General features: G+C 34.7%; 1 pseudogene; it reads left to right on the top strand.

The window, feature by feature from the left end:
• Positions 1–10,426: 10,426 nt before the first annotated feature.
• LOC140835410 (uncharacterized) lies at positions 10,427–16,166 on the top strand (annotated as a pseudogene).
• The last annotated feature ends 11,552 nt before the right edge of the window (positions 16,167–27,718 follow it).

Below are 27,718 nucleotides of genomic sequence, written 5' to 3'. Positions count from 1 at the left end.
GTTTAATACATTCAAAGTATTACACCATCTTGAAGTCAACGTATATACATCTGCTCCAAGATTAATCCGCATTTATGATCCTATCCCAAAGAAGAGAGACCAAGTATAGACTGCATGTTCTGATGCTAAATACAGTTACTATAAAAGGAACTCCTCAAGAAAAGCACTTCAGAACGGTTTTGAGCAAAAGGAAGATTAAATGCGTTCATTAAAGAACATTTAATTCTCATAAAGACGACAACGACACATCTGTTGAGAAAATCAGGTTAACGTTGCTACGTCCTTCCCGACCGTTAAGAAAATCGTGTATATTAACGGAAGAGTGTGCTAGCAGAAACGTGTCTTTTCAGCTCACAATCGAATCATAACAGCTTGCTTGCATACATGAAAAGGTCTCCGAGCGGTCCTAAAAGTTTACATACTTCTTCGCTTAATCAGCACACTTTCAACAGAAAATCATTTGATCATCTTAGGATCATTTTCGTGCTACTCACACCAAACCGTCTATTCTCATCAGTAACCTTTTGTTTATTAGACCAAGTCTTGTTATCTGGTGAACTGAGTGTTCTAAATATCCAGAAGTGTAAAGTGATCACTAAGAGTTTTAATACAGGCATTGTGATAAGTCCTGATTGGAGTGGGCTGTTGCAAATACGTTGTAAAGCCAAAGTCTTTTAGTGGAATCCTTCCTAGAAAAGAAAGAAGGGGTGACGTAGGAATATTCAATCTCCAAATATCTATAAAAATCTTGTGTTATTTACTTATCGCTAGCTCTTACTTTTCTATCCGCAATTTGTTAAGTTTGCTAAAAGTGTTTCAACTGTCATTGGAAATTGTGAACCATTTTCTGCACTCATCAGTGGTTCAAGTTTCCAACCATTTGAGAAAGAATTTTCAACCGGCCTAAAAACGTTTGAAAAACTTATTTTAAATGAGAAAATTTGAAAGAGTTCATTCATCCCCCCTCTAAACTCTTTCCCGATCCCAACAAAACCTTTATCTAATAAAGATTTTATTTCATTCTTATATAATTCTAAATATTAAGAATTGATTTGACAAGGCCTAGCATTTGTAGGAATGCACTTTTGATTGAAAATATCTTCATAAGGTAATGAAATAATATGCTTTTTTCGATTCCAAAAAGCATTAGAAAAATAATTAAAAATTTCTAAAGAAAATTTATTATGAATAATTTTAATTTTATCATGTAATTTAGGTTTTTTAATTATATCATCAAAATTAAATATTTATTTCTTCATTTAAAGGATTTATTTGAAATATTTTTCCAGCAATCTTATCCTGTAATTCATTTAATATTCTATTAACATGTTTATTTATAAACTGAAAGGAAATAGGTTTTCCTTCATACCTTCCTATAATTACATGTTCATTAACAAAAGTTATACGATAAATTTGGTATATAAAAGGAAGTCCTAAAATTAGTTGACTTGAAATATCTTTCGCTAATAAAAATCTTGTAGAAATACAAGTTTTATCCTTACATATAAGCTTTTGGTAATTTATAATTGATTTGTAAAGATTCTCCTACAGCATGGAAAGAGAATGAGTAGTTTTATAAAAATACTTTGTAGGAATTAATTCTTCTTGTATAACATTTAAATATGAACCACTATCAATCATTTCCATATTGAATTTTTCTTATAATAATTATCAATTAATAAGGTAATATTTGTATATCATTTTTGAGATATGATCATACCTAATACATATATATATTGTTGATCAGTAAATAATATATTATTAAATTTTTCAATATTTAAACTAAAATCTTCATTGATATTTCTTTATTATTTTCAGTAATAGAAATTCTATTATTTATATTTAAATTATTTTGTGGTAAAATTTTTATTTGTTCTTTTAGAATATTTATTTCTTTAACTAAATCTTGTATTGTAACAAGACTTTGTTGACTATATTTTTTCTGCAAGAGTTTATTAATCTCTTTCATAGAATAAGTTTGATTATCATGTTGCAATATAATACTAGTTTGATTACTAGTTGAAGGAGTGTTTTCTATTTGTTTAATAACATTATTTCTTAAATTAGAACTTTAATCATTTTTAAAAATTATAAAATTTTATTATTAGTTAATACATTAAGATCTTTAAATTGAGAAATAAGTTTATAAAACTCATCATTTTGATTCTCAATATTATTTATAGGATTTATACAAGATTGTCCTTGTATACAACCATCACATTATTCTTTTTCAAAATCAATATCTATGTATCTTCTGAATTATATGGTTCATTCTCAGAAGTATAATAAAAAATATTAGAATCATAATCAGATTCTAAATTTGATTTCATTATTATTTTAAATAAAGTTTCTTTTAAATTATCATCTATATCTAAATTATTAATTTTTGTTTTAGCCCAACATTGATTAGCATAGTGCTAAGGCTTATTACATTTTTTACAAATTATTAATTTATTATTTTTATATTTTTAAAATTTTTCTTTTCTTTCTGCTTTCCGTGATTCATGACTTTCTTTTCTTTTATATTTTTTGTCTTTTTTTCTCTCAGACAAATGTCTCTTCTTTCTATAAAGCCTTTTGTCGTTATCTATTTTTTTTCTTCCCTTTATTTGGTATGTCCATACCGAATTGATCACAAAATTGACCAAGTTGTTTTCTTTCTAGTAGATTTTTTTTTTAATTTGATTATTAAATTTTAATTCATTACAAATAGCTAAACCTTCTTGAATACAAATACTTATTAACTTACCATAAGTATAATTATCATAATTTATAGATATATTATCTTTTCTTAATATTTTTCTAATTCTTTCTACAAAAGACCTGGAAGACCATCTATAAATTTAGCTTTCTACTGACTAGTATTACAGTCGGGTAACTCATATATTGGATAAGAAAATATCTTTATATCATCTAAAATTAGTAAGTGCTTTACATCTTGAATTACTCAAAAGAATACGAATATTTTCAATATTATCAGTAAATCTACCAATAAAACTGTAACGCCTCTGATTCGACGACTTTCCTCACTGTATCAAGACGGGTCTTTCCAGCGTGCTTATGTCCTCACTCACACGCACCCTGGGAAACTTCCCAGGAGGTCACCCATCCCATAATTGCCCCAAGTCAAGCACGCTTAACTTTAGAGTTCTTATGTGATGAGGTACCGAAAGGAAGATGCACCTTCGTGATATGAGTAGTACCAATCAAATCTTTTAAGCCCTCTTCAACTGTACAGTCCATTACATTAAACAGTCTCGGAATCCCTCTCCTTCCGGTGCAAGAACGGTTCATTCATGTTCCCTCCACCTAGAAGCCTGCCAGGAGCCGCTCATTGTCCGTGCCACCTCATGGCACCGGCGATCACCCCCGCCTTCTTTGGCCCCAAGCCTCACATGCCCACCAGCTTCCGCTTGGTTCGTCCCCGAACCACACAGTACTAAGAGAGGTCGGCTCTGATACCACTTGTAACGCCCCAGATTCGATGACTGTCCTCACTGTATCAAGACGGGTCTTTCCAGCGTGCTTATGTCTTCAGTCACACGCACCCTGGGAAACTTCCCAGGAGGTCACCCATCCCATAATTGCCCCAAGTCAAGCACGCTTAACTTTAGAGTCAAGCATCTTCTTTTCGGTAGCTCATCACGTAAGAACTCCAAAGTTAAGCATGCATGACTTGGGGGAATTTTGGGATGGATGACCTCCTGGGAAGTTTCCTAAGGTGCGTGTGAGTGAGGACATAAGCACGCTGGAAAGACTTGTCTTGGTACAGTGAGGACAGTCGTCAAATCTGGGACGTTACAAGTGGTATCAGAGCCGACCTCTCCGAGTACGGTGTGGTTCGGGGACGAATCAAGCGGAAGCTGGTGGGCATGTGAGGCCCGGGGCCGAAGAGGGCGGGGGTGATCGCCAGTGCCATGAGGTGGCATGGACAATGAGCGGCTCCTGGCAGGCTTCTAGGTGGAGGGAACATGAATGGACCGTTCTTGCACCAGAAGGAGAGGGATTCCGAGACTGTTCAATGTAATGGACTCTACAGTTGAAGAGGGCTTAAAATATTTGATTGGTACTACTCATATCACGAATGTGCATCTTCTTTTCGGTAGCTCATCACATAAGAACTCCAAAGTTAAGCATGCTTGACTTGGGACAATTTTGGGATGGGTGACCTCCTCGGAAGTTTCCTAGGGTGCGTGTGAGTGAGGACATAAGCACGTTGGAAAGACTTGTCTTGGTACAGTGAGGACAGTCATCAAATCTGGGACGTTACAACTGGAAAATCTAATTTTGAGGAAAAAGTGCTCGGACCCCATGCTAGGGTCCGTCTACAGGTCCGTGTAGGTGCTGGAATCGCGAACCAACGAAGAAACACTACACTTAATGCTTATTCCTCTTAACTCGACATACGGACCATGAACCAATGCCTCGAGACCCATCCTAGGATGCTATGCACTGATTCAAACTCAAAGAAATGCCCAAAAACAACTAACCATCACAAACAACGCAACCAAATGTGAACACGACCTTTGACACCAAAACAATTCCTACGACTTCTAATTCAACCAAGTGCCTAACGACACGAAACGAAACACCAAAAATCATCCCAACATCATTCTCGACATACCTAAACGCAGCAGCGATCGCTCGTCGATCCCCAACGAAGCCCGCAACAATAAAACTTCAAGAACACATCAAGAACACATTTTCATAAAAGTCACAGTTTGAGCAGTCCCACGAAAACGATCATAACTCACTCATTTATTATCCAAATATTTCGAATTTACGGTCAAATAGAAGGTATCAAAAAATTCTACGCTTCATATGTTGAAAGTTTTCCCAGAAACTAGACCAAAAAATCGCAGTAATTCAAATGACAGCAAATTACGAGTTTTAGATCTTAAAACGTTTCAAAAATCGATCCAACAATTTTCTGCCCAAACTTTGCACATCACACATGGATTTTTACGCATAATAAATAGCACAAAGCATAATATGACGAGATCGACGCAGGAATAATAGAATATATATGCTTTAAATCTTTAACGTTACCGAACGATGACACCGAAGCACGGAAAGATGCGAGATTGATCCGAGGTGAACGTGGCACTATTTTCTTACAACGAAAGTGACGAAAAATTGCTGGGAATTCAGAGGAAGGGGGCGGCTGCTGAAGGTAGAAGAACCCTAAGATTTCTCTTCTCAAAAAAATAATAAAAGTTTGAATGAAATATGTGTGTGTGAGGGTGAATGGTTTTTAGTGTGTGTGTACGTGAGTTGGGTTTAATTAGGGAATAAAATTTGTTTAATTATAAATTAACCACTAATTAAATGGTAGTCAAGCACTAACTTTACTAATATCCCTTAATTAAATAAAATGTACATGAGCTAGACTTTAAAAGTTTTTTAAAATCTTAAAATTACTAAATAAATCAATTAAACTTTAAAAATACTAAAAATTTATAATTTAAAAAAAATACCCCAATCCTAACTTAAAATAAATTACCATGTTTTAAAATTACCAAAAATCATCACCGGTCTCTTCTCCTCGATCCCGCATTTAATAATCGCCTGAAACATGAAACTCGATAAAATATTTTAACGTGAATCAAAAAACATAAATAATTTAAAGTAATGCATTTAAATAAATCATTCCCCGCTAAAACTTATTTTAAATTTAAATAAAAGATTTAACAAAAAATGCATGAGATTTACGTGTACTGATTTTGGGCTCTACAAGTTCAGCCGAATGAGAGGCTGTTCAGATTGAAGGGGATTGTGGAGTGGCTGATTTTGCTGAGGAGAGGTTGATCAGGTGGTCTGAGAGGTGCCCTGGTCTCCCTCTCTGTTGCTCTCAGCAGAATTAGCTCTGGGCTTGTTGCAGCCTTTCTCTTCCTTTTGCAGGAGAGGAACGTGGTCCTCAGAGCCTTATTGGGAGTCAGCTCGAGACGCCTTCCTTTCCTGTTGAGTATTTGCCTGGGTAGATTCAACCAACCGGGCCACCTCCTCCTCAGCCAGTCCCTTCTTCTCGGCAACTGCTCGACGAGCTGCCATTTTCTTTTCCTTGGCCGCTTTCTCGGCCGCCCGTTTTATGGTAAATGCCTCTTGAATTTTAGTATTATCTGCAATAACATGAGAAGACATAGAATTATAAAAAGTTAAAGTGTGCAAATTGAAAGTAAGTAGAGAAAGGGGAAAGAGGAAAGTTACCGAGTTGAGCGCCCGAGCCAGCCACTTCATCAATTATCTGGTCAGTCGGGTCTTCCGCCCGGACACTCAACCCGTAGGCAATCAAATTCTCATCCAATATGAGGGTGTAAGAAGAGTATTTGTGACCCTCTACCAAAGTTTGGCTTAAGAGAAAAGGGTCTTCGAATTTATAAGCTCGGGGAAGGTCAAGTTGCAGGGAGAGAGAAGGGAGAAATCCGGTTAGGCAAGCAAGAGGGGCCGAGAGGTGAATGAAAAAGAATCTTCCTTTCCATCCCTTCAGAGAAGAAGAGATATCATCAGGGAACCGGGAATTTAGCCCGACAGAGAGGGAGAAGGCATTATCTCCCAGTCTGCAAATGAAGAAATGTTGAAGAACTAGGGGGTTAATAAGAAGATTGTGCATCTTGAAAAGGACATAGGCCGAGGCCATAATCCGGAAAGAATTGGGATGAAATTGGTTTACAGGTACACCAAATAACTTGACGACATCGATGTAGAAAGAAGGTACAGGGAACCGGAGACCATTTCTCACTTGGTCTCGGAGTATCAGAGGGGTCAGGTTTCAAAATTTGGTGAGAAGAGTGGATGGAATTAGGGGTGTAATCGAGTCGAGCTGAGCCGAACTATTGAATGTTTGAGTTTGGTTTGTTTATAATCGAGCCGAGCTCGAGCTTTATTTAACGAATATATGCATGGCTCACGAGTTTATTCAAACTTTTATCGAGCCTAAACCAGCTTAATAAATATGAATTATACATTTAAATTTTCATTAAATTAATTATTTTTATTAAAATTTGTAAATTTATTATAATAAATAAATTTAATAGATTTTTCTATATATTTCATAAATAATATGCAAAATCAATAAATCAAATATCAAAACTATTATTTTTTCATCTAAAAGATTACTCATGAACTTACCAACGAACATGTTCACGAGCTAACGAGCCGAATATTGTAAAGCTTGAGTTTGGCTTGTTTAGCTTATCGAGCCGCATTAAACGAGCTCAAACGAGCTTTTATCGAATCGAGCTTCGAATAGCTCACAAACGGTTTGGTTTGTTTATATCCCTAGATGGAACCAAGAGTCCTGAGCTCCTCATCCGCTCTCGAGCACAAAGTGCTACTCATTGAAGCGAATAGGGAAATCCTGGAGTCTCAGATAGGGTGGGGAGGAGACTCGGACTTTGCCCTTGCCTTGCTCTTTTCAAAGCTCGGGAAGGGCCGGCAGAAGAGGGTTTTGACTATTTGGTTTTGGGCTTTTTTGAGGAGAGGGTGAAAGAACATTTCAGGAGACGTGAAGAGAGGGAATCGGAGCGCATCACGGAGGACTCGTAGCCAGGCGAGCCTCGTGCATTTGCTCCTGAGGTGGAGGAGGTAGAGTTTGACAATTTTTTAAGAAAATAAAGAAGGGACTTACGTGAATAGATTGGATATGAAGGTGACGGTGGTTGAAGATTGCCGGAGCTGGGGAGGCACTGTGCTGCAGAGGTGGGAGAGAATTTGAATTTTGGAAAGTGACAAATGAAGGGGGTGTGCTATTATATATAGGCGGAGGAGGGAGCTAATCTCAACCATTGATCTAAAGTTGAATCGGACGGTCAGGAGGCATCTTGGAAATTGTGCAGGTAGGTGAAAGGACGTGCATGGATATCGAAGCGTCAGACTTATCATATTCATGGAATATGAAACGTTTCGTACATTTGGAATTCTAGGGCATATGTCATCAGGACATCATCTCCACTGCCCGAGAAGACTAAACGACATAAATATTTTAAAATTCCGGGAGACATGAGTGATAAAGATAAAAAAATTGTATATTAATTAAATTTTTTATAATATAAATATATAGTTTTTGTTTTATTAAATGTTTAAATATTATATGTTTTATAATAAATTGTATAAAATATAAGTTGTTATGTAATTATAAGTTTTTACTATTTTTTACAGGTTCGATAAAATAAGAATAAACTTGGCGATGCAAATGAGATTAAGATGATTCTTGGACCTGTATAAAGTTGATGTTAATATCTACAATATTGGTGGCAAGCATGAGATAAAAATCTTCTCACAAGTGGGATCAAATTAAGCAACAATAAAAGTTACCAAAGAAGTGGCAGTTTTACCATGCTCTAGTATTTTTACCATATCTCTCAAATAACTTGGTCAAATGGTTAAAAAAATACCACAATTCAAACAACTCAGATATCTACATGTTTGTTTTTATGTGGAGAAGAAAATTCAGATGAGAAGATTTTCAAAAGTGATGTGTATTAAAATATTAATTTCTTGGAATACCAATGAAGACTTATGTGTAAAAATAATATTTTATTTGTGGTTGTCTCCCCAAATTTAGCTATAAATAGGGGTGCATTGTAATGTATTGAGATATCCCTCATTTTATGAACAACCTTTGAGTTCATAATATTTCTCTCTTTTTTTTCTTCATTTAAATATAATTAGTATGTTGAATTCATATTCAAAGTTTTACACTTTGAATAATGAGTAGCTAACTTCCCAAAGTTGATATGAAAAGGTGAAATTCTTGGTATGATAATAAGGTTTTTAAAGGTAAGAATCTATGTTTTATATTATTTAATAATTATTTATTGTTTATTTTATATTTATTTCTTTAATTATTATTATACCCTACTTATAAGTGGGAGTTTTGATTTATTGTTGCTATATGTTACACTAAACTCTTGGAACCATTTAAATGTTAGTTTGGTATTACCAACAATTTAAAGTGGATGTCTTGATTTATTATATGATTATATCATAATATTAATTTCTTGGAACCATTTAAATTTTAGTTTGGTATTACCAACCATTTAAAGTGGATGCCTTGATTTATTATATGATTATATCATAATATTAATTTTTTGGAACCATTTAAATGTTAGATTGGTATTACCAACCATTTAAAGTGGATGCCTTGATTTATTATATATGAATATCATAATATTAATTTCTTGGAACCATTTAAATTTTTGTTTGGTTTTACCAACGACTTAAAGTGGGAACTTTGATTTAGTGTTTACAAATATATGTATAGCACAATAAATACTTGATAACATTTACAAATTTTGGTATATATTATATACTTATAAGATAATAATATATAACATAATAAAAATATGATTATTTAATATATATTGGAACCATTTTATTAAGTGGATTTCAATAAAGTTCATTAATGTTAACTTTATTAAAATACCAAGAGTAGATCATTTAATCTCAACTACTTAAATTAAAATTTGAACAATTAAAAATTACCAATTAAAGATTCAAACCATTAAAAGAAAAAAAAAAACAAAAAGGCATTGTAGTGGACTTGTAATTACCTTAACTTCCCTGTGGATACGATATTCGGACTCACCGAATTATACTACTTGTGGACAACCTGCTCTTGAGAGTGCAACAATCAAAGTCGCAACAAGTTTTTGGCGCCGTTGCTGGTGAAGTATAATTTAATTTAAAGTCTATTTAATTTCGTTTATAGTTTATGTTTCTTTATTTGAATTTTTATTGCTTTTGTGTGTTTTTATTCTTTTGCATTTGCATTTGCATGAGCATTTGGTCACGTAAACTTAGTGGTCGACTCATTCGAAATAACCCTTTATTTTTACAAAACATGGCGGAAGAACCCATCCAAGAAAATGAAGATGAAATTGAATCTCAACATGATCATGATAGACGAAGAACACTTAGAGATCACATGAATCCTACACGTACTAGTGCACCTTCATGTCTAGTTTTTCCCCATGATGCATCTCATTTCAATTTTAATCCTGGTATTATCCAACTTTTACCCAATTTTCATGGCTTAGATTCTGAAAATCTATACATGAATTTACGAGAGTTTGAAGAAGTGTGCAACACATATAATGATCTAAATTATAGCATGAACACCATTCGACTTAAGCTTTTTCCTTTTTCTTTAAAAGATAAAGCTAAAACGTGGCTACAAAATCTTAGATCGGGATCCATTCGAACTTGAGATGAATTGCACCAACAATTTTTGAAATTTTTTTTTCCATCTAATAGAACAAATTCTTTCAAAAGGCAAAACATCACTTTCACTAAAAAACAAGGAGAAACTTTTTATCAGTGTTGGGATAGATACAAAGAATTGCTTAATCTTTGTCCACATCATGGTTTTGAAATTTGGAGAGTTGTTTCTCAATTTTATGAAGGCTTAACACCTATAGATAGGCAAATGGTTGAATTTATGTGTAATGGAACATTTGAAGATAAAGATCCAAATTAGGCAATTGAGTATCTCGATTCATTAGCTGAAAATACTCAAAATTGGGACACTATAGGTACAATCGAACCATCAAACAAGATTCAATCTCCCACATCTGGTGGAGGTATGTACACCCTCAAAGATGAACATGATCTCCAAGCTAGATTTACTTTTTGCCAAGAAAAGTTGAGGCACTTGAATTGAAAAAAAAATGGTCAATTAAAAGCTATTCAAGAAATTGCGTGTCACATCTGGGATACAAGTGATCATTCTACAAAAGATTGTCCCACTTTTCCCTCTTTTAAAGAATGTCTCCATGAACAAGTCAATGTTTTGAACAATTTCAAAATGCCAAATTTTGAACCATTTTCTCAAAATTACAATCCAGGTTGGCGAAATCATCAAAATTTTAGTTGGAGGAATGATAATGCTGCACAATTTCCGCAACCACATTTTCAAAATCAACAAAATTTTCAAAATTATGCACCTTATGTTCCTCCACCGAAAAGGAATTTAGAAGATTTATTTAATTCTTTCATTGCAAAGCAAGAGTTTATCAATACTCAAACTGCTCAAACCATGACAGATTTGAAAGATACTTTTGCTAAATTTGCATCTGCACTTAATGTTCATGAAAAAGGTAAATTTCCTTCACAACCACAGCCTAATCCCAAAGATCATCATTCACAAACTGGAACTTCTGGAAATCAACCGATGGATCAGGTAAAATCTGTTATTACCCTTCGAAGTGGTAAGGTTGTGGAAAAATCCATTCCTGAACCTTGTGAAGATGATGATAAATCAACTCCAAAAGGTAAGGATGTGGAAACCATAACTTGCGAAGAAGAGGTTCAACAGACAGTGTCACCACCATTCCCTCATGCATTGAAAAATACACAAAAAATCAAATTTGAATTCTGATATATATGATATTTTTAAACAAGTAAAAGTTAATATTCCTTTATTAGATGCAATAAAATAGGTACCATCATATTCCAAATTTTTGAAAGACTTGTGCAGTTTGAAAAGAAAATTGAATGTGAGAAAGAAAGCATTTTTAGTCGAACAAGTAAGTGCAATCATTCAAAATAATAATACTTTGAAATACAAAGACCCTGGTTGTCCTACTATTTCATGTATTATTGGAGAACGAAAGATTAAAAAAGCCTTGCTTGTTCTTGGAGCTAGTTTTAATTTACTTCAATATTCAGTTTCAAGAACTCAATCTAGGCGAGTTAAAATCTACTTGGGTAACACTTTTACTTGCCGATAGATCTGTTAAAATGCCAAGATGTATGGTAGAAGACGTGTTGGTCCAAGTGGATAACTTTGTATATCCTGTCGATTTCATAGTTTTAGATACACAACTTATCGAAGCTTGTAATGCAATTCCTGTAATTCTGGGTCGTCCATTTTTAGCAACTTCTAATGCTCTTATAAATTGCAGGAATGGAATAATGAAGTTGTCATTTGGTAACATGACCTTGGAGCTCAATGTTTTTAATCTTTGTAACAACCACATGACAAAGGAGATGAAAGTGAAGATGAAAATCTTATTGAAACTCTTGTGGAAGAAAACATTCAAGAAGGGAGTACTCGTGATCAATTAGATATTTGTTCAATTGAAACTGTTAAAGAAAATATTGAAATTGATCTTGATGATTTTATCAGGTATCACTCGTTACCAGGATCAGAGAAAGAATTTGAGGCAAAATATGAGAACAAAGATGAACCACCCATATTGGAGTTAAAACCCTTGCCAGAAGAATTGAAGTATGCATTTCTTGGAGAAGATGAAACATATCCGGTGGTAATTTCTTCCAAACTAGCAAGTGATCAAGAAGGTAAATTAGTTAATATGCTTAAAAGACATAAAAATGCAATTGGTTGGACACTAAAAGATCTCAAGGGCATTAATCCACTAATTTGCACACACAAAATTCACTTAGAAGAAAATGCAAAAACATCTCAACAACCACAAAGGAGATTAAATCCACACATGAAAGATGTTATGAAAACTGAAGTCCTCAAACTACTTGATGTTGGGATTATCTACCCTATTTCTGATAGTAAGTGGGTAAGCCCAACACAAGTAGTTCCAAAAAAATCTGGCATCACAGTGATAAAAAATGAAAAAGGTGAATTGTTAACAAGTCGAGTCCCATCTAGTTGGCGGATGTGTATTGATTATAGGAAATTAGATGATGCCATTAGAAAAGATCATTTTCCATTACTATTTTTGGCTCAAATTTTAGAAAGAGTAGCAGGGTCATCCATACTACTGTTTTCTTGATGGATATTCAGGTTATTATCAAATTCTCATTGCACTCGAAGATCAAGATAAAACTATATTCACATGTCCTTTTGGAACATTTGCATTTAGAAAGGTGCTATTTGGATTATGTAATGCCCCAGCAACATTTCAAAGATGTATGCTAAGCATTTTTATCGACATGGTTGAAAATTGTTTGGAGATTTTCATGGATGATTTAACTGTTTTTGGGAATACATTTGATAATTGTTTTGAAAATTTGGAAAAAGTTTTAAAAGATGCGAGGAAAAAGGTCTTATTTTAAATTGGAAAAAATGTCATTACATGATTACTTCTGGGATTGTTTTGGGACATGTCGTGTCATCTCATGGAATTGAAGTTGATAAAGCCAAAGTTGATGTCATTGCCAATTTACCCCCTCCAAAAACCATTAAAGAAATTCGCTCATTTTTGGGACATGCTAGATTTTATAGAAGGTTTATAAAGAACTTTAGTTCAATCTCTAAACCCATTTGTAACCTCTTAACAAAAGACATTGCATTTGATTGGACTCAAGAATTTCAAAATGCTTTTGATAAAATCATTCAACATTTAACATCAGCTCCTATCATGCAACCTCCTGATTGGTCTTTACCATTTGAAATCATGTGCGATGCGAGTGATTATGCAGTCGGTGCAGTACTAGGTCAAAGAAGAAACGGTAAGTCTTACGTGATATATTATGCAAGTAGAACTTTAAACAATGCTCAAATGAATTACTCCACAACTGAAAAAGAAATACTTGCTGTAATATTTGCATTAGATAAATTTCGTTCTTCTTTGATTGGATCAACGACTATTGTGGTTACTGATCATTCTGCTATTAGATATTTGTTGACCAAACAGGATGCAAAGCCACGACTGATACGATGGAGTTTGTTGCTCCAAGAATTTGACATTGTGATCAAAGATAAAAAAAAAGGACCGAGAATGTCGTAGCCGATCATTTATCGATATTAGTAACAGGATCATCTTGTGAAATGACACCAATTAACGATAATTTTCCTGATGAACATCTATTTTCAGTTACTACTACACCTTGGTTTGCTAACATAGTAAATTTCTTGTGACAGGAAAAATGTCACCACAATGGAGTCCCCAAGATAAAAGAAAATTTTTGAATTAGGTAAAAAAAATTTATTGGGATGATCCGTATATGTTCAAGTATTGTCCAGATCAAATTTTTCGACGTTGCATACCCGACAATGAGATAAGTAGTGTCACTAAATTTTGTCATTCAGAAGCATGCAGAGGACATTTTTCTTCAAAGAAAACGGCTGCAAAAATCTTGCAGTGTGGATTTTATTGGCCCATTTTGTTTAAAGACACCCACAAAATCTGCAAGATCTGTGAAAATTGTCAAAAATTGGGTGCGATTTCAAAATGAAACATGATGCCTTTGAATCCTATCATTGAAATTGAAATCTTTGACTGTTGGAGAATTGATTTTATGGGACCTTTTCACCTTCGTTTGGATACTCGTATATTTTAGTTGCAGTTGATTATGTTTCCAAATGGATAGAGGCAATTCAATGTCGAACAAATGATCATAAAATCGTCATCAAATTTTTGAAAGAAAATATTTTTAGTAGATTTGGAATTCCTCGAGCCATGATAAGTGATGGAGGAACTCACTTTGTTAATAAACCATTTGCTTCATTAATGAAAAAATATGGTATTACTCACAAAGTAACTATTCCTTATCATCCTCGAACAAATGCACAAGTTGAATTAGCTAATAGGGAGATAAAGAAAATTATGGAAAAAACTGTTAACTTAAATAGAAAAGATTGGTCTCTGCGACTTAATGATGCACTTTGGGCATATCGAAAAGCTTTTAAAACATCATTGAATAGCAGTATGATTGCAACAAACAGCTTGCGAGCCTTTATTGATCATCAGCTAGGCTATCTATTGTTTAGATCTTGTGTTCTTATTTTGAAAAAAAAAATTGATATTTCCTACAAAAAAAATAAATAAATAAAAAAGAAAGATGTTGAAGATTTATGTAATTTTTAAGTTATATGCTGCGATTTATTTAGCTCTCATAAAAATACAAATAAAAAAAGAAAAAAAAAGAAAGAAAGAGAGAAATATATTGTACAAATTAAATAAATATGTGGTTAAGAAGCATAAACTTAGTCTGATTCTATGATGTTAAAAAAAATCAGGAAAAAATATATAATAAGAACAAAATATAGGGAGACATCATTGAATATGTCTCCCCTATAGGTTGGTTTACGGAAAACATTGTCATTTGCCTGTGGAATTGGAACATAAAGCTTATTAGGGCGATCAAAACTTTTAATTCAATCATGGATGATTGCAACAAATTGCGCAAATTGCGACTTAATGAACTTGATGAACTCAGAAATGATGCGTATGAGAATTCAAGGATTTATAAAGCAAAAATCAAATCATTTCATGATAAAACAATTCTTAGAAAATCTTGTGAGATTGGTAAAAACGTTTTGCTTTATAATTCTCGACTTCACATATTCCCAGGAAAATTACGATCAAGATGGACATGCCCATATGTTGTAAAGCATGTGTATCCTTATGGAGCTAGTGGATATTAAAAATCCTAAAAATGATGATGTTTTTAAAGTGAATGGACAAAGGCTTAAACAATTTTTTGAAAATGAAATTTTTCAAGAAGAGTTTATTTTCCTTTCTGATCCTTAAATTTTTATGTTTAATTTAACTTTGTTTGTTTTTATTTCAGGTTTCCTTCATCTTTTTATTTTCCCGGTTAAATGACGGATAACGGTACTCCGTGACTCTCATAGTCGGTTAAATCAGCTTCCCACAATTGCTGATACAAAAAAAAATCATTTCTTTTCTTTTCAAAATGGATGAAAATCTCTCAAAAATTTGTAAATATTTTCCCTCTGTTTCTGAAAATGTTCTAAGAAAAATTTATGCAGGTAGGTGTGAAACATTGAGATTGTTAATGCTAAAAAGAATTCCAGAAGATATTCGTCTTGTAATAGAAGCTAAGGTTCGATTAGGAGGAGAAGTTCCACAATCATTGCTCATTCGGTATTTTCCTGGATTAGGAAAAAGCACTTATGACGAAAAAACGAAGGGCCAAAAGGTTAGGGGGTTGTCATAAGTGTGCAAGATGTACTTGTGACAAACGATGCAGATTTTTGGGATGTGTTTCCGATAACAGAGAAGATAAAATTGGTTTCATTAAGAATGGGCCGAGTAAGGAGTCTTTAGATAACATCTTATTGACTCTTGAGACGCATTCTAGTGGACATGTGCATATTGAACTTCTCCGTTTATGGAAAACGATTTCAAGATGAGTTTCATAGTCTTGTGAATCCGACTAAAAAAGACCTGGTTTTCCAATTTATAAGAAAATTGGATGGGAAACATATCCTTGACTCATAGAAGGCGTTGAAGCCGTTTCTGGACGTAAAACCACAGGAAAATTGTGAGCCACAATCACACTATTGTTTATATGCATGTGTGTCATTATTATTTTTACTGTTTATTCTGCTTACAGCTATGACTCATAGTTTTGTCATGATAACATATCACCCCTATAAAAATCTCTCATCTTTTTCTCTATTTTCGCAGACCAAAAAGAAAGTAAAAACATGGTTGCATCCTCTGCACAAACATTGAAAAATATTTGTGTATTTTGTGGGTCGAGTTCTGGAAAAAATGAAGTATTTGTAGAAGCAGCGAATAAACTTGGAAAGATATTGGCTGAGAGAAAAATTCACTTGGTATATAGGGGAGGTAATATTGGGTTAATGAGATCTGTTTCAACATCTGCTCATCTTGGAGGTAGTCAGGTTTTAGGTATTATTCCTACAACTTTAGCTGAAGGAAATATTACAGGTGTTACGATTGGGGAGGAATTAAATGTTTCTTCTATGTATAAAGAATGACCAAAATGATTGAAAATTCTGATGCTTTTATCGCACTATCAGGTGGCTTTGGTACATTAGAAAAAAATTTCCACACTGTTTCTTGGGCACAACTTAATATCCATAATAAACCTGTGGGCTTGTTGAATATCAATAATTATTATGACAGTTTGTTGATATTTTTTGATAAAGCTGTGGAACAGAATTTCATTTCGAAAATTCACGACGGATGCACATCTGTGATTCGACTGCCGACCAATTAATTGATGATTTGGAAGCTTTTGTTCATAAGCCTGATCTGATGATAAAAAATATCAATTGGTCGCAATCAGGCAGTAAGAAAAGAAAGTTGGATCATTGATTCAAAAATCGTGGATTGGTTGGCGTTTGTTTCAGTTTGTTATCTTCCATAAAATTCCAGGTGATATCTCTTTAATTATGTATTCTTTATTAATAGTTATTTTGACATTAGGGACAATGTCATATTCTGATTGGGGGAGAAAAAACTTAAAAATTTAAAAAAAATTAAAAAAAAAAAGAAGTCCATTTTAATATTTTGATCACTATAAAAATATGATTTATGAAATCTTTTTGAATGATTAACCATTGTGATAAAATCAGTTATTAAAGTATATGGTCCAAGATATACTTGATAAGAGTGCCTAAAATTTTTAAACTCACACATATTTTGTGAGTGAGTGGAGAGGATTGAGAAAACAGCTTGCGAGCCTTTATTGATCATCAGCTAGGCTATCTATTGTTTAGATCTTGTGTTCTTATTTTGAAAAAAAAAATTGATATTTCCTACAAAAAAAATAAATAAATAAAAAAGAAAGATGTTGAAGATTTATGTAATTTTTAAGTTATATGCTGCGATACATTTATCTCTCATAAAAATACAAATAAAAAAAGAAAAAAAAAGAAAGAGAGAAATATATTGTACAAATTAAATAAATATGTGGTCAAGAAACATAAACTTAGTCTGATTCCATGATGTAAAAAAAATAGGAAAAAATATATAATAAGAATAACTGGATTTTGAATCAATGGATTTCCTATCTTTTGATTAGTTTTGGCTCGTTTGTGTGTCTGCATTCTGTAAACCATTTTCTTGAGCATTTATCTGTATTCCAACTCCATGAGAGAAATCATTCTCATAAATTGAAACACTTATTAACCTGTGAGAATATAGAGTTGAGACTCTTACTAAGAATTTCTGAAGGCCGTATAGATTTAACTACCTGAAAATAAGCTTTGAATTGATCAGTAAGATTATTTCATAAATTATAATTATAATGATCTTGATATAACTTTGACAGTTTTCAAATTTAATTTAAACACTTGGATAGTTCTGATTACATTTCTATTTAAATTAATCAATATGTTTTGTGTTGCTATTAACGCTTAAATTGCTAGGGACTAGCAATAAGCTGGTTAGGGAGTGTGATAAAGATAAAAAATTGTATATTAATTGTAATGCCCGAGATTTTATATCACGTTAATCGAAGATTATTGCAATTGAATTGATATGATTATTAAAGGGCTATTACGAGACAAAATCGGGCCAAACATATGAATTACATAACTAGGGGACAGAGAGTCTGGCGCCCGAGCGGTAGTTTTTGACCGCCCGAGCGCCAATGTTCATCAAAGATACTTTTTGGGCAGAAGGTGCGGCGCCCGAGCGGTAGGTTTTGACCGCTCGAGCGCCAATGTGCAATATGAAAAGGCTTGGACAGAGGATGCCGCGCTCGAGCGGTAGTTTAGCACCGCTCAAGCGCCGACTAAAAAATTAAGAGAAACGAGCCACGTTTCTTATACATGCAAGTTGGATATATATATATATATATATATATATATATATATATATATATATATATATATATATATATATATATATATCACTTGCAATTCCTCAGAAAATCGAGGAAAGAAGTCGAGAAAGGTTTCAGAAATCCGTCCGTTAGATTTTAAATCCGACTTCGGTACTGTGTTCCTATCAATGCAGGCTACTACAGGACGTAAGTTTATTACGTTTTGACATGTCTTGAAATTATGATATTAGCAGAATTGAATGCAATTCATATATGATGTTCTTGACATGTTAGACAGCGTAGAATCGAAGTCAGATTAAGAAACAGACTGAATATGAAATTGTTATGAATTTCAGAATGAGATTGACTGGAATTGATATCAGATTTGTACGGTGGTTCATTGTAAATGCTTGGAATTGATATAGACTGATATAGTATTATCAGTATCGCAAGATTGTACTGTTATACTGTCAAAATTTGATAAAACAGAGACATTGTGATTTGATTAGAATATTGATACAGAATATTGGTATTGTCATTGCCAGATTGAACAGTGACAGACTTTGAATCAAGACTTTGATTGTACCAGATCGAAAGCAAGAAAGGTATAAATAAATGTTGATTCGGGATTGCACAACTCGAGTTAGGTTTGACTTGAGTTTCCCTAAATCACATAATTTATGTTATTGCATTGATATTTGCAGATTATCAGATTGATATGTTAATCTATTGACTTAGAACAGAGTCAGAGTCCGAGTCAAGGGCAGATCAGCCTAGCTAGGGCAGAACCGCCGAGTCTTTCTCAGAACCGATAAGACTCTAGACTTACGGTGTATTGAAGAACTTTAGATGTAGATCAACATCTATCGTAGACACTCGATACAGCATACCAAAGTCTAAATTAGATTGGGATCCCTAGATTTGAGATAAGATAAGATTAGATCACGAGTCATTGATTCATGTAGTCAGACTAGATACATGTTTTGATGTTTGACTATGCTTTTATATATGTTTTATATGATTGCATTTAATACATTGTTTATACTGAGATATTTATATCTCACCGGAGTTATCCGGCTGTTGTCTGTTTGTATGTGTGTATGGCAATAGGTGGGACATGTTCAGGGTCACAGAGATGAAGAAAGATCGAGTTAGAGTGGAGACTACGGACTTGGACTAGAGATAGGGTTTAAACACTTGATAGTTAGTTGTTGAACCTGAGATATGTATGATTGTATATTTTACTAGAGTTATACTTTTATACTGATATGTATAGGAGTTTGATTCCATTACCTTCCGCATTTAAAAAAAAATTAGACCATGTTTATTATAATTGATTAATTAGTCCCAATCACGATTAAAGAAGATGATTAGCGTCCGGGTCCCCACAACAGGTGGTATCAGAGCGATAGATCCTTTAGATTGAGATAGAAGAGGCTAGTGAGCGGGGTAGATTGAGGTTTTCTTTCCTGCTTTTGAATGCTAGCATGTCTTACTGCTTTATTACATGTTACTTGTTTATCTGATTGATATAGTAATATGTTTTATTGAGATTGGATCAGTACTGATTCTAGATCAGCAGTAAGATGATCAGAGGAGGATTGAAACAGAATTGTTGTACTTGTTACTAATCTATTTGATTATTAGATATGCCTCCGAAACGAGTACCAGAACAGGGAAGTACATCCAATCCTATAATGGATGTCACACCGACTCCAATGGAAACGTTACTGAAATGATTTCAATCATTTCATCCGCCGACTTTGAAAGGCACAGAGAACGCTGTAGAGTGTGAGAGTTGGCTTGATGATATTGAGATGCTGTTCGAATCCTTGGAGTATACAGATGAGAAGAGGGTGAAATTAATTGGACACCAGTTACACGACGTTGCCAAGGACTGGTGGATTACGAGGAAGAGAGCCATGGAGCATAGAGGTACGAATATTACCTGGAATATATTTAGAACTGAATTTTATCAACGATTCTTTCCAGTGTCGTACCGGAAGGACAAGGGGGCGGAGTTTGCCAACCTCAAGCAAGGACAGATGAACATAGAGGAGTACGCGTCAAAGTTCTCCTCCTTGCTGAAATTTGCTCCACATGTGGCTGACAGCGAAGAAGCTACTGCTGACCAGTTCATCAATGGCCTGAACCCCGACATTTTCACATTGGTGAACACAGGGCGACCGAATAATTTTACTGATGCCCTGAACAGAGCTAAGGGAGCAGAAGCCGGTCTGATGAGACAGAAAGAGGCTTCATTTGTGCCTCCAGCACCGAGACCACAGCAACCACCTCCCAGATTTGAGGGTGGCAGCAGTAGTGGAGGGAAGAAAGAATTTTTCAAAACCAGGGGAAAACAATTCAAGAATCTGGCAGTAGTTCTTCCAGCTCCGGTGGTTCCAGACAGAGCCAGAGTTACACTGGAGTTTATTGCAAGACTTGCGGAGGAAGACATGCTACTGAGCAATGCCAGGGGGTGACTGGTAGTTGCAATTTCTGTAAACAGCCGGGACACTTTGCTAAAGTGTGTCCACAGAGAGGTTCACAGAGAGCTCAGGGGGCCGAGTCATCGGGATCAGCAGCACAGACTGAGAGACGATCCGCTGCTGTTCATACATTTCAGCCAGCGCCAGCAGAGGCCAGGAGGAAGCCAGACAGTTGGTCAGCCTCCGAGACAGCAGGCCAGAGTCTTCGCTTTGACAGAAGAGCAGGCCCAGGAAGCACCAGATGACGTTGTGGCAGGTAACTGTTCTTTATGCGGTTATCCTGCTTACGTATTAATTGATACCGGTGCTTCACACACATTTATTTCTGAACGATTTGCATTAAGTCATGCATTGCCTGTAGAGTCTTTAGCTACTGTAGTGTCTGTCTCTTCGCCTTTGGGGACGGGTTTGATATCCGTGAATTCGGTTAAACATTGTATGCTACAGTATGACGGGCATGAGATTGAGTTAGATTACATCGTACTTGGGTTGTCCGATTTTGATTGTATTATTGGTATTGATATGCTGACCAAGTACAGAGCGATAGTTGATTGTTTCTACAAGATAGTGAGATTTAGACCAGATATGGCTGAAGAGTGGAAATTTTACGGTAAGGGTTCTAGATCGAGAATTCTTTTAATATCCGTATTATCTATGACTCGATTGTTACAGAAAGGAGCAGAAGGATTCCTTGTATATTCAGTAGATTTACTGAAGTCGAGTCCAGCATTGGCAGATCTGCCAGTGGTACGTGAGTTTGCTGACGTCTTCCCAGATGAGATCCCGGGATTACCTCCAGTTAGAGAGATAGACTTCAGCATTGAACTGATGCCAGGTACAGTACCGATTTCTAGAGCTCCGTACAGAATGGCACCAGTTGAATTGAAAGAATTGAAAGATCAGCTGGAAGATTTACTGGCCAAGGGGTACATCAGACCGAGTGTGTCTCCTTGGGGTGCTCCAGTACTATTCGTAAGAAAGAAAGATGGTTCGATGAGACTCTGCATCAACTACCGGCAACTGAACAAGGCAACGATAAAGAATAAATATCCTTTGCCTCGTATAGATGATTTATTCGATCAGTTGCAGGGTTCTTCAGTATATTCCAAGATCGATTTGAGATCGGGATATCATCAGCTGAGAGTCAGAGATTCTGATATCTCAAAGACGGCATTCAGAACCAGGTATGGACACTATGAATTTATTGTCATGCCGTTTGGTCTGACGAATGCTCCAGCTGTATTCATGGGATTGATGAACCGTATCTTCCAGAAATATCTCGATGATTTTGTGATTATTTTCATCGATGATATTTTGATTTATTCAAAGAATATGAGTGAGCATGCTGAGCATTTAAGAACTGTATTGCGAATTTTAAGGGCTGAGAAGTTATATGCTAAACTGTCGAAATGTGAGTTTTGGTTAAGACAGGTAGTATTTCTGGGTCATATTATATCCGGAGATGGGATATCAGTTGATCCCAGTAAAGTGGAAGCCGTGATTTCTTGGCCAAGACCAACGTCAGTACCCGAAATTCGCAGTTTCATGGGTTTAGCGGGATATTACCGTCGTTTCATTAAAGATTTCTCGAGTATAGCTAAACCAATTACTCAGCTGACTCAGAAGAATGCTCCATTTGTTTGGTCTGAAGAATGTGAGACCAGTTTTCTGGAGTTGAAGAAGAGGTTGACCAGTGCACCGGTGTTAACTATTCCATCCGGTACTGGTGATTTTGTGGTTTATTGCGACGCTTCTCACAGAGGGTTGGGATGTGTGCTGATGCAACGAGGGCATGTTATCGCTTATGCCTCAAGACAGCTTAAACCACATGAGACCCGTTATCCAATTCATGACCTAGAATTGGCAGCCATTGTCTTTGCATTAAAGATATGGCGACACTATCTTTATGGTGAAAAGTTTGAGATATATTCTGATCATAAGAGTTTGAAATATCTGTTTTCACAATCTGAATTGAATATGAGGCAGCGAAGATGGCTTGATTTGCTTAAAGATTTTGATTGTGAAATTAAATACTATCCGGGAAAGTCTAATGCAGCAGCTGATGCACTAAGTCGAAATGTATGTTCTTTATCCTTATCGACGATTGGTGTTTCAAATTTGATAGAAGACTGCTGTTTGTCTGGATTAGAATTTGAAACAGATTATAGACCGTTGAGACTTTATACGGTGCAAGTAGAACCAGAGCTGATTATGAGAATTAAGACAGCTCAGAAAGTTGATCAGAATGTACAAAAATCAATATCGATGGTTAGAACAGGACATCGATCGGAATATCAAGTACGTGATAACGTCTTGTATGTGAATAATCGTCTGGTTGTGCCGAATATTTCAGATTTGAGACGACAGATATTGTCAGAAGCGCACAACAGTCGATTCAGTATTCACCCTGGTGGCAGAAAGATGTATAATGATTTGAAGAGACAGTTCTGGTGGAAACAAATGAAGACTGACATTGCCGAGTTTGTTTCCAAATGTCAGAATTGCCAGCGGGTGAAAGCAGAAAGAAAGAAACCAGGAGGTTTATTACAGAGCTTGTCCATTCCTGAATGGAAATGGGATCACATTTCCATGGATTTTGTGACACAGTTGCCACGTTCCTTCCGAGGTTGTGATGCGATTTGGGTCGTGATTGACAGATTGACCAAATCCGCATGTTTTATTCCGTACAAAATGACGTACAGATTTGACCAGATGGCAGAGATCTATGTCAGAGAAGTAGTCAGATTGCATGGAGTGCCGAAGTCGATTGTATCAGATCGTGATCCTCGATTTACTTCGCACTTCTGGCAGAGTTTGCAGCAGGCTCTCGGTACAAAATTACATTTGAGTACCGCATATCATCCACAGACCGACGGACAGTCAGAGCGGACTATCCAGACACTGGAGGATATGCTGAGAGCAGTAGTGCTAGATTTCAGCACTAATTGGCAAGATGTATTGCCGCTTTGTGAATTTTCGTACAACAATAGCTATCAGACGAGTATTGAGATGACACCATTTGAAGCGTTGTACGGAAAGAAATGCAGATCCCCTCTGTATTGGGATGATATCTCTGAAGTACCCGAGATTGGACCAGATATGATCAGAGATATGACAGAAAAAGTGAAGCTAATTCGAAAGAAAATGAAGGCAGCGCAAGACAGACATGCCAAATATGCCAATGTTCGACGCAGACCGTTGGTATTTGACGTAGGAGACCGAGTAGTATTTTTGAAGATCTCACCTTTCAGAGGAGTTGTCAGATTTGGCAAGAAAGGGAAACTGTCTCCAAGATACATTGGGCCTTATGAGATTCTCGAGAAGATAGGAGATCGTGCCTATCGACTCGCTTTACCGCCTTCATTATCTGGGATACATGATGTCTTTCATGTATCGTTATTAAGGAAGTATCTTCCTGATGCTTCACATGCTATTCAACCAGACGAAGCCGAACTGGATGAGACGTTGAGCTATGTTGAAAAACCGATTCAGATTATTGATCATAAAGAAAAACAGCTCAGAATGAACACAATTCCACTTGTAAAAGTTCAATGGACTCGTCATGGCACTGAAGAAGCAACCTGGGAAACTGAATCGGATATGAGACAAGAATTCCCAGAGTTATTTCGTTGATGTAATTTCTTATACAGTTTTGTATATATACTTCTGATCGATACGAATAAAATGCCTGTGATTCGAGGACGAAATCGTATCTTAGGGGGGGAGAAATGTAATGCCCTAGATTTTTATATCACGTTAAGCGAAGATTATTGCAATTGAATTGATATGATTATTAAAGGGCTATTACGAGACAAAATCGGGCCAAGCATATGAATTACATAACTAGGGGACAGAGAGTCTGGCACCCGAGCGGTAGTTTTTGACCCCCCGAGCGCCAATGTTCATCAAAGATACTTTTTGGGCAGAAGGTGTGGCGCCCGAGCGGTAGGTTTTGACCGCTCGAGCGCCAATGTGCAATATGAAAATGCTTGGACATAGGATGCCGCGCTCGAGCGGTAGTTTAGCACCGCTCGAGCGCCGACTAAAAAATTAAGAGAAATCCGTCCGTTAGATTTTAAATCCGACTTCGGTACTGTGTTCCTATCAACGCAGGCTACTACAGGACGTAAGTTTTATTACGTTTTGACATGTCTTGAAATTATGATATTAACAGAATTGAATGGAATTCATATATGATGTTCTTGACATGTTAGACAGCGTAGAATCGAAGTCAGATTAAGAAACATACTGAATATGGAATTGTTATGAATTTCAGAATGAGATTGACTGGAATTGATATCAGATTTGTACGGTGGTTGATTGTAAATGCTTGGAATTGATATAGACTGATATAGTATTATCAGTATCGCAAGATTGTACTGTTATACTGTCAGAATTTGATAAAACAGAGACATTGTGATTTGATTAGAATATTGATACAGGATATTGGTATTGTCATTGCCAGATTGAACAGTGACAGACTTTGAATCAAGACTTTGATTGTATCAGATCGACAACAAGAAAGGTATAAATAAATGTTGATTCGGGATTGCACAACTCGAGTTAGGTTTGACTTGAGTTTCCCTAAATCACATACTTTATGTTATTGCATTGATATTTGCAGATTATCAGATTGATATGTTAATCTATTGACTTAGAACAGAGTCAGAGTCCTAGTCTAGGGCAGAACCGCCGAGTCTTTCTCAGAACCGATAAGACTCTAGACTTACGGTGTATCGAAGAACTTTAGATGTAGATCGACGTCTATCGTAGACACTCGATACAGCATACCAAAGTCTAAATTAGATTGGGATCCCTAGATTTGAGATAAGATAAGATTAGATCACGAGTCATTGATTCATGTAGTCAGACTAGATACATGTTTTGATGTTTGTTTATGCTTTTATATACGTTTTATATGATTGCATTTAATACATTGTTTATACTGGGATATTTATATCTCACCGGAGTTATCCGGCTGTTGTCTTGTTTGTATGTGTGCATGGCAACAGGTGGGACAGGTTCAGGGTCACAGAGATGAAGAAAGATCGAGTTAGAGTGGAGACTACGGACTTGGACTAGAGATAGGGTTTAAACACTTGATAGTTAGTTGTTGAACCTGAGATATGTATGATTGTATATTTTACTAGAGTTATACTTTTATACTGATATGTATAGGAGTTTGATTCCATTACCTTCAGCATTTAAAAAAAAAATTTAGACCCTGTTTATTATAATTGATTAATTAGTCCCAATCACGATTAAAGAAGATGATTAGCGTCCGGGTCCCCACATTAATTAAATGTTTTATAATATAAATATATAGTTTTTGTTTTATTAAATGTTTAAATATTATATTTTTATAATAAATTTTATAAAATATAAGTTGTTGTGTAATTATAAGTTTTTACTATTTTTTTACAAGTTCGATAAAACAAGAATAAACTGGGCGATGCAATGGGATTAAGATGATTCTTGGACCTGTAGAAAGTTGATGTTAATATCTAAAATATTGATGGCAAGCATGAGATAAAATCTTCTCACAAGTGAGATCAAATTAAGCAACAATAAAATTTACCAAAGAAGTGGCAGTTTTACCATGCTCTAGTATTTTGACCATATCTATCAAATTACTTGGTCTAATGGTTAAAAAAAATACCACAATTCAAACAACTCAGATATCTACATGTTTGTTTTTATGAGGAGAAGAAAATTCAGATGGGAAGATTTTCAAAAGTGATGTGTATTAAAATATTAATTTCTTTGAACATCAATGAAGACTTATGTGTAAAAAATAATATTTTATTTGTGGTTGTCTCCCCAAATTTAGCTATAAATAGGGGTGCATTGTAATGTATTGAGATATCTCTCATTTTATGAACAAACCTTTGAATTCATAATATTTCTCTCTTTGTTTTTCCTTTATTTCTTCATTTAAATATAATTAGCATGTTGAATTCATATTCAAAGTTTTACACTTTGAATAATGAGTAGCTAACTTCTCAAAGTTGAGATGAAAAGGTGAAACTCTTGGTATGATAATAAGGTTATTAAAAGGTAAGAATCTATGTTTTATATTATTTAATCATTATTTATTGTTGATGTTATATTTATTTCTTTAAGTATTATTATACCCTACTTATAAGTGGGAGTTTTGATTTATTGTTGCTATATATTACACTAAATTCTTGGAACCATTTAAATGTTAGTTTGGTATTACCAACCATTTAAAGTTGATGCCTTGATTTATTATATGATTATATCATAATATTAATTTTTTGGAACCATTTAAATGTTAGTTTGGTATTACCAACCATTTAAAGTGGATGCCTTAATTTATTATATATGAATATCATAATATTAATTTCTTGATACCATTTAAATTTTTGTTTGGTTTTACCAACCATTAAAGTGAGAACCTTGATTTAGTGTTTACAAATATATGTATAGCACAATAAATACTTGACAACATTTACAAGTTTTGGTATATATTATATACTTATAAGATAATAATATATAACATAATAAAAATATGATTATTTAATATATATTGGAATTATTTTATTAAGTGGATTTCAATAAAGTTATTAATGTTAACTTTATTAAAATACCAAGAGTAGATCCTTTAATCTCAACTACTTAAATTAAAATTTGAACAATTAAAAATTACCAATTAAAGATTCAAACCATGAAAAGAAAAAAAAACAAAAACAAAAAGACATTGTAGTGGACTTGTAATTACCTTAACTTCCCTGTGGATATGA

The sequence above is a fragment of the Primulina eburnea genome, chromosome 6, assembly GCF_022965805.1.
Source record: "Primulina eburnea isolate SZY01 chromosome 6, ASM2296580v1, whole genome shotgun sequence".
NCBI lineage: Eukaryota > Viridiplantae > Streptophyta > Magnoliopsida > Lamiales > Gesneriaceae > Primulina > Primulina eburnea.
This window is presented reverse-complemented; position numbering and strand designations above follow the sequence as displayed.